Below are 9,042 nucleotides of genomic sequence, written 5' to 3' on the forward strand. Positions count from 1 at the left end.
CTGCCTCCAGTGATTATTGGCGTGGCGAAACACCTGAGACATGCAATGTTATTGCTAAGGGCAACAGTGTCTGCAAAGCTCAAACATGTTGTGTTTTTCTGTGCGACCACTGAAGACCCAAATGATATGTTCCTCTGTGTAATTCAGTTTTGACAGACTAATAGAGGGGATGGTGCTGTGGTGAGCAGATCCCTCTCCACTGTATCAGCCGCCCAAGTGACACTATCTGTCATGTCTGCTCCAGCAAGCAGGGGCTCACTGAATGACCTTTCAATTATTGATCCCCCTCAAGCATCAAGCACATCTCTCTCTCTCTCTCTCTCTCTCTCTCTCTCTCTCTCTCTCTCTCTCTCTCTCTCTCTCTCTCTCTCAAGGTGTGGTTGTGTGTCAGTACACAGTATCACAGTATCAGCAGAGAGAAGCGTAAAGTGATTCATACAAGGCTGCCAGCACAATATATGAGAAATGAGAGGCGATTTCCAAGCTTCAGGCAGAGAAACAGAAGCCGGTCGTGAAGAGAGACCATGCCTTCATACATCATCACATTGCACCTCACCAAATGTCCCCATATACCATTAATGCAAAATGCCACAGTACCACTCTCAGGTCTTGAAAGGTCAGGATATAGAATGTGAAATGCAGATTTGTAATTTCCTGATATCATGTATTATATTTATTTTAAATTATAGCAGAACAACTCAAACATTTGGGGTCAGAAATTGACATCAACATCTGTACAGTGCATTCGTATTGAACTCAAAATACATGACCTTCGTAGTCGCTGAAATAGCTGTGTTGGTTCAGATGGAGGAATTTGTGTAATTTCACAGTGTCCAGATGAATCTTACGTCACTCCCTCCAACACCCATGGGAGAGAACTGGGCATGTGTTTCCACCCAGCCAGCCCTCAGGGAGTCTGTAAATAGTCCACTTGTCCATAGCTGCCGTAAAAACCCTTGTTGCCCTGGACCTCTGCACTCACACACGCACACACACACACACATACAAACACACACACAGAGGCAAGCCTTGTGGATGGTGGCAAACCTGTCCAAAATAACCGCTCACTCACTCCCGTCTGAAATAGTCTCCCACTCAACATTTCCCCCTGGCCAGTCAGCCAGCAAGCCCGCGCCTTGATAAATGTGGTGAGGTATTTTAGGAATCCGTCTTAGGATGAGATAACACGGGGACAGCTGCTCTCTAATTTTAAATTGGACGCCTAAGGATAGAGGTGCCTCAGGAACCAATGTGTCCCAGAGACAAGACTGATTTCGGCCCGCTGACGTCTCAGCAAATAGTCTCCGTTTATACCAGACAGATGCTCTACAGAGAGAACAGGGCCGTGCTCGGAAGGAACATATCAACAGAGGGGAGCGACTGATGGAGTAGGAGACAGACTTGAGTGTCCCTGAGTGAAGCAATGACAGCCCCATATTGGAATAATGGTTACTATAGCAACACAACCTGTACATGCTGACTAAAAAGAATGATCATGACTCTCTTGGGTGTGTGTGCGTGTGTGTCTTACATTTGTCCTCTGCTTGTTTTATCTGCCCTTCACCTGAGTGGACACACACACTGTATTTTAAGTCTCCTTTTACTGTGTAAGCATGAGCACATACAGTATACAGTGTTGTGGGAACACTATATCTTAATGCATTCCACTCTGCAAAGCCCGACCATCTCATTATTATCTCTCTAACCCTCACCTGCGCTCTTCTTGACCCAGACTTATTGGAAAGCTGTGCACACACACACACACACACACACACACACACAGACACACACACACACAGACACACACACACACACACACTCACACAGAGAGAGACACACACACACTCTCCCAGTTATTCCGGGCAGGTGAAAAAGATCTTCATTGCCTGCTGGAACGTTATCTCTCAGCAAAACTGAAAAGCCATTTGCTCTTCTCTGCACAGGAGCTGAACAGCTGGTGGTGCGGAAATGGCTTCAGCCGTGTGTTTATACAGGCAACAAGAGGCCCGTCACACAGACACATCTCCCGCAGACTTATGGCAACACACTGATCTCATAATGTTGCAGAAAGTAAACACACGTCCCTCACGGTGAAAGATGGGGCTGAATGCTTCTTTGATGGGATCGTGATAATGTATCTTTGATGTGGTGATGGGGGACGACTGGCTTTGCCATGGCCACTTGTTCTGTTGATGTTTGGGGTTATTAAACCAACACGATGTAGGAGCACACTGATGAAGGCACTGCACTGAAATAAAAAAATATGCTGTGCAATAAAATTGAACTTATGCAAAGTGTGGTCTTTTCTCCCTTTTCCCCCTTAGTTACAAGTTCGGTCTAGCACTCTAGCTAAAGAGACTGACCGAATCCTGCTTCTGTTCCTGTATGCAGTGTAGAGTTTTACCATGAAATAATAGATTCACACTCATGGATTGACATTTTGAATGGTGTCTGTCATTGCCACTGTGTGGTAACTTTGGTGTAGCAGGAAACGAGGCCCCTTTTTCAACGTTGCCCCTTTAGCATCATTTTCCATTATGAAGGGCAGTCCAATAGACTTCCATAGATCTCAATGAAATGATTTCATTCATACTTTAAGTGCTATGCATGAAGCAAAGAAACGGGAGAAGGAGGGCAGGGAGTGGGAGAGCAGGCACGGTCAGCCAGTCAAAGGAGCAGCAGCTCCCTTCTGCGGCGGGCGCCTCAGGGTGCCCTGCAGATGCGCTGCTAGTTCCCAGGCAGCCGTCCTCCTCCTCCTCCTCCTCCTCTTCCTCCTGAGGCTGCTGAGTCACCATGAGTCCTGCTCCTGTTCACACACCACACGACAGATGCTGATCTATTACACTGATAAACAGGAGGTGGCAGAGGGGGTAATTATTGACAGAGATGAGTTGGACTGTTTTTATAATAGATGTTTTTTGGTTTTGTCATGATTTCTGTTGGCTTAATGTAAGAATAGAAACACAACTTGGAATCCAGGAATTTCAGTATTACTCCATCAATACCCAGCAAAACTCCTGAGTTGTACACTCTGTTTAGAAGAAATACCTCCCGCTTAAGCAGTCTGTCTTTTCAGGTGCACCACTGGGTCTTCTTCAAACATTTCCTGCCTGCCTGCCTGCCTGCCTTCTCAGAGGAATTCAATCAGGTCAATTCCATTTTCCTCCAGGTGCGTAGCAGCCACATTTCCACACAGGAAATGGCTGAATCTGCCAGTGTTTTGTACCCCCCCACCCCCCTTCTCCCTCTCCCACCTGCATCCCTCTCTGTTGTGCTTCCAAGCCCTTATCTAATGTGGAGGGGGAAAGAGTGTAATAACTGCAGCTCTGAACTTTCAAGTCGGTAGCAGCTTTCATTACTCACTGCCATGGCAACTGCTTGCAGAGTATCATTCTGTTTTTCCCGTTCCGCGTGCAGTTTATCACTCCCTATTTTTTTACAGTCTATGATCACTCCTGGCTTCTCCTTTTCAAGTGCACAGAGGTGGTAAGGACAGCAATTGTGTATGCTATGTGTGGTATACAACTCTGAGCTCAGTATGGTTAGTCTCATATGCTCTTTGGTCTAAATTGGTCTGTTTTACTTGTAGGCCTATATATATATAAAATAAATAAGATATGCACAGACAGGCTGATGTCCAACGACGATCTTCACTACTGTGTCATTATCCCTTTTGCCAGTCAGTCTAGAAGCAGCACTGAGCCACGTGATTACCACTTACTGACATTTTATAGTCCCATTTGTCTTTTTTAAGGCAACAGAGCTCAGTCTCTTAAACATATCTCCTTCCATCACGATAAACTGGTAGACTAATATTTAGCTGTGAAAGTTCAGGGCTGTAAATGATAGTCTGGAGAGCCCACAAGCTGCATTGGAAATAGCACTCAACATTTTTCAACAGGCTCTCTCTGTGTATTTATGGAAGCGCAAGTCATCTTGTGCTTGCGGCCCATGTGTGTCCTATACATGTGTGCCCCCCACAACATCGGAGCGTCCTGGAGCCTAATCAGCTGTGAAGCCTGACGCTCCAGTCTGACCCTTCACTCATAATTGTATCAGGGTGAACTTTAAAAAGAGATAGAGCGTGCTGATTGCCAGGTAGCCCTGGACCTTGGCTCGGACGGCACTGCTTCGCTGATTGCTGTGTAATTATGGTTAGGAGATGGGCTAGCGCCCAGGTGTGTATGGGATGGGATTTTTGTGCAGGTTTGTTCATTGAGGGTGGTGGGTACATACTACTTTACATGCCTTAATTTATAAGTACTTTTTTGTCTTTTTTATTCTCATCAGTTCTGCAGACTTTAAAAGTATAATGAGGCAGTCTAATATTCTGCTTGTGTTTCTGAGCTGCTTCAAAATCTCAGCTAGACATAAACATGGCAAATTATCTACTGAAATTGAAAAGAAGCCTAGGACAATTTGGATGTAGATTAGGTGTTCCTGCACTCTGTTGTTAGTTTTGATTGAACAGAGAAAAACAAACAAAATTCAGCAATGAATATTTAATTGATCATCATTGCAAATGCAGACTGTGTCTCTTCAGTTCAAGGCGAGTGACCAGATCACAGATAAGGCTATACAACAAATATTCAGGGCACTGTTCAGTGAGTAAGAACAATAACAGAGGACCTCACATAGGAGATTCTTATTCAATTTTCCACTATCTTAAAAAAAATAGAGAAATGTTTCGGCTTATCTAAAATGGCTTTTGAATACCTGAAAGGGTGAGGGGAGAAAATGTCCATGGGCTCCGTCATGTGGAGTGCTCATCAGGATCGCTGATATCTACAAATGTTTTTCCTCACAATCCTTCCGAGCAATTACTTCTCAACACAGATGGTATCTCCATAATTTCTCCCCCCACACACATATCAACCCACTGAAGGAAGTGGGAAGGCTTCCTGATAGCAAAAGCCATTAGTCTGTGGGAGGCACATAGCATGGGAAAGACTTCTAGACAGACACTAGTTGCAATTTAAACACACACACTGACTGGCAGGTGTGTGTGTTCCCAATCGTCCCAGTAATTACAGTAGAAGGAAAGGAATGAACTTTTTGGCTGTGCTACATTGTGCCTCAGTGATTGGAAGTTTCAAATCCACCAACCATTAGAAGATAATTGGTCCATTTCAGTGAATGAGGTGCAAGATGACAAGGGGGTCAGACCTGAATGACAGTTTCGGAGATTGCATTAACAGCAACATAGGGTTGTGCCTCAGCAGAGTGCAAGCCGCTGCATTTATAAAGAACCTTTTGCCATTTAAGTAATGGCTAATATGCAAAGTAATGATTGTATAAAGCTTTTCAATGCACATTATCCTAATGGCATAATGTCTGAATATAATACCAGGGCAACTGTTAATAGTCTTCTTGTCTGTGTTCATACTTAATTGAACATGGTGGTTAATTTGGAATATTATGAAACATATTCACAAGCTACTTCAGTCTTGTGGTTTATTCAGCTGTCATTTTTTAGCAACCCAACAGCTACAGCACAGAATTGCTGTTAATTCTTTACATAAATGACCTCCTCACAAAAGTCAACGCACTGTAGCAAACATGAATAAAGCACAAATAAGGTCACGTATGGTTTATAAATACTGACGTATGACATGGTTTGTTCATGTGAACTAATGCATTAACTAATGTTGGTTAAAGGAACCTTTATGGAAAGTGTGACTTATTTCTGGTATAATGCTTCCATTGAATAATCTAAAATCATTTGACCTTGTTATCGGTGAACCAGTTAATGTGTACAAGTACAAGTTGCTTTACAGTAACTAAATAGAACAATAGATTATCAAACCAATAGAAAAAAAACTGAGGGGAAATATAGATATAGATAGCTATAAATATATAGCAGATAATGAAAAATAGAGTGAAAAGCTCACTAGTAGGGAGAAACTCACCACCGGTTTACTGAAAGCTTGTATGGCTAAATTGAGGGACCAGATGGTGTTACTCTCCCTCTCTTTTTTCCCTCTTCCCAATCTCCATCACACACAGTATATGCCCATCGCCACTCATCTCCACTGTGAGAAGAGGAGGATCCATCAGGGCCCTCACGATGAGACAGGCCCAGACTCCAATCCCTCTTCACCCCCAGCTCGCCATGGCTCATCACTATCAACAAAGCCATTTGGCACATTGCTGAGGACAATGAGGAGGGATTGAGGGTGGCTGCACCAGACCCCCCCCCCCCCGCCCACACACACACACACACGCACACACACACACACACACACACACAGCATTATGCTGCAGATTCACTTCAGCTCTCTTCTAAGCTTATGATTAATTTAGCAGAAATCTCCCTCCCATTCGCTTCTCCGAGCATTATACAATTCATTTTTGCTTCCCTCGCATCTTTTCAAGACAGAACTTCAGCCAAGCATCCAACAAATCATGTGAAATGGTGCTAGCAGTCTGCCTCAAGCAGGCTACTTGAGATGGCCGTCTAGATGGTGCTGGGTTGTTTTTTAATTTACTGCTTTCCTTAAATGCATCATCTGCTAAATGGTTCTCCTTGTTTATGCCTCTGTCTGGAGTACACCAAACTAAACACAGTTCAGTGGTGACTCCCCACACACCATTAAGGAAAACAGATAACTAAATGCAAATGAGACACCTGCTGAGTTGAAATACGGAAAAGTCTTCCACACCAAAGCTTCTGTTAATGAATGCTTTCATAGAAGCATCATGTCTCGGTAATTAGGGGATGGCTAGCAACACTAACGCAAAGTCAAATTCATTGCATGCTGTTCCGTAAGTAATGATGTGTTGTCTGACTCCCTATGCACACATTGACAAGTTTCCATAATAAAAAGATAAGCTAGAAAGGACAAGAAAGTCATGTTGCGAGATGAAATTGAGGCGTTTCATAGAAATACAGCATATCTTCGAATGTTGTGCAGCTAAGCTAAACCAATAGCATAGGGTCTGCCTGTGGAATGGTGTGTGCAAAGACAGTAGCACAGATGGCAAGTAACTGATAGTTGAAACATCTCCAAATTCAGACACCTTGTGCCAAGCTGACAATGGCTTCGGTGTCCGCTTTGTGTGCGCTCAAGTGCTTCCCTTCGTGCGGGGCCTTTCAGTTAGAAATGCAAACATGTTGATGCCTCTCAGAGGCTCCCTGTGCCTGTTGCACCCTCAGGAGAACATGGACTAATGCCACATCTTGATAGTCTTGCCAGCAACAGACTATGCTTAACTGGAGGCAACAAAGACCCAAGCGGAAGACTGCAGTAAGTATGCAGTGATTGTGATGTCATGTGCTTTTAACCTTTCCATTTTGTGTGCAGTCATTAAAGGGTCGCAGCAAGTGGTGGGCAAAGAATCCAGTCTTAGTTCCTCTAATTGTTACTCAAACTGAAGCTGCCTTCCTCAAGAACGTTGCTGTTGGTTACAAAAGCTGAGTGGAACTTAAAAAAAAAAGATTAATTTAATGGACATGGCAGACCATCGATCGGGCTGTACTTCTGCCCACTGCCCAGACATAGTTTGTCTAGGCCTGCATCAGATAAGACATCTCCATGCCTTTCTTTCAGTTAATCTAATCAGCATCTCATAACCAACCAAATAGAGTGAAGCCCCCCCCCCACATCCTTCTCTCACGGTCTTGGCAGGGGTTGATGGTTTAGAGTCGCAAGCTGGCCCATGCTGTGCTTGCTTCGGCTTGTTGACTGCTGTCTCAACGGAGTGGTGTGCGCTAAGCTACAATGTCCAGACCCTCACCGTTGCGTAATGTGGCATGCCGGAGGCAGTTATCACCTCACATTGGAGACACACACACACACAGAAAGAGAGAGTGTGTGTGTGTGTGGGGAGGGGGGGTGCTCAAATCTACTATACAAGTTTGCCAGTGGTGCCCGTTAGTCACACAGCTCAGATTTCCCAGGGCACCCCTCAGCCAGTCTGGGGGCTTAGCATGGCCGCAGTTCAGCTGAAGGTGAAGGTGAAGGCACGCAACACTGCAAACCAATTCATTACCACCGCAGCCAGCCAGTCAGTCTAATCCTTTCTTACCACTTCAGAATAATACAATTTTTGAAACCTTGGAAGAATGTTTTCATGAAGAAAAAATCCATTCCAATTTTGTGATTACCTTTCAGATTGAAATACATGGGTCATTCTGCCAGCTTGTGTGTGAAAGTCAAGTGCATGGCATGAGGTGAACCCCTCTCAGCCCATGATGTGCCAGGCGTAATGCAGTCGGCGGTGACACGCGCTTGTTTAAACACAATGACAGCTGGGCTCTGTTCCCGAGCCGGCCGTCACTAAAGCTCCAGGATTTATTACATCTGTGAGAAGCGGCTTCAGAAACCGTTCAGAAGAGATGTTGGTCTTTTCAGGAGAAAACACACACACACACACTGAATGATTTAGACTACCACTGTCACCTTCTGTGGTTTGGTGCACGACATCATTGGTTGCCATGACTGAGCTGATGGAATACTCTGAGAACAAAACATTGTTGTTTTGTTCTCAAGGACACACCAAAAATAAAAAGAGCCATGCTTGTTGACATTAAGGCGGATGAATGTCACCTAAGGCATTCACGTGTGAGCAAACAGCTCTCTGCATACCTCTCAGTCGATGAACGGAGAGAGAATCAGACTGAGTGCAGCAGAGAGCTGACAAAGTCCTTATTAATACAACCACAGCAGCCAAGACAGCTTCCAAGAATTTGTCAGAAATCCTAAACAATGTGCTTCAGAAAGGGCCAGGGAGATAAAACAAAGGAAAGTAAAGAACAGAAGAAATGGGAAGAGTGCAAAAGATAAGAGGCAAAAAAAGATGGGGAAAGAAAAACAAAATTCTTTTCTTCGGACAATCATTTTAATGTAGCTGATGGTTCACTCCCACACGGCCCTAGATGGAGCGTTATCTCAGTGGCGTGTCCTGCAGGACGGCAGTCCTGTGCTTGCACCGCCGCTGCGGATATGGCCAACGCCAGTCCCCGAGGCTTATCTGATTGGTGCCCCGTGCCTGGAGATGACGGGACTTCCACCAAGCTGAGAAAATATGAGGCCGATTATG

The sequence above is a fragment of the Alosa sapidissima genome, chromosome 7 (assembly GCF_018492685.1).
Source record: "Alosa sapidissima isolate fAloSap1 chromosome 7, fAloSap1.pri, whole genome shotgun sequence".
Taxonomy (NCBI): domain Eukaryota; kingdom Metazoa; phylum Chordata; class Actinopteri; order Clupeiformes; family Clupeidae; genus Alosa; species Alosa sapidissima.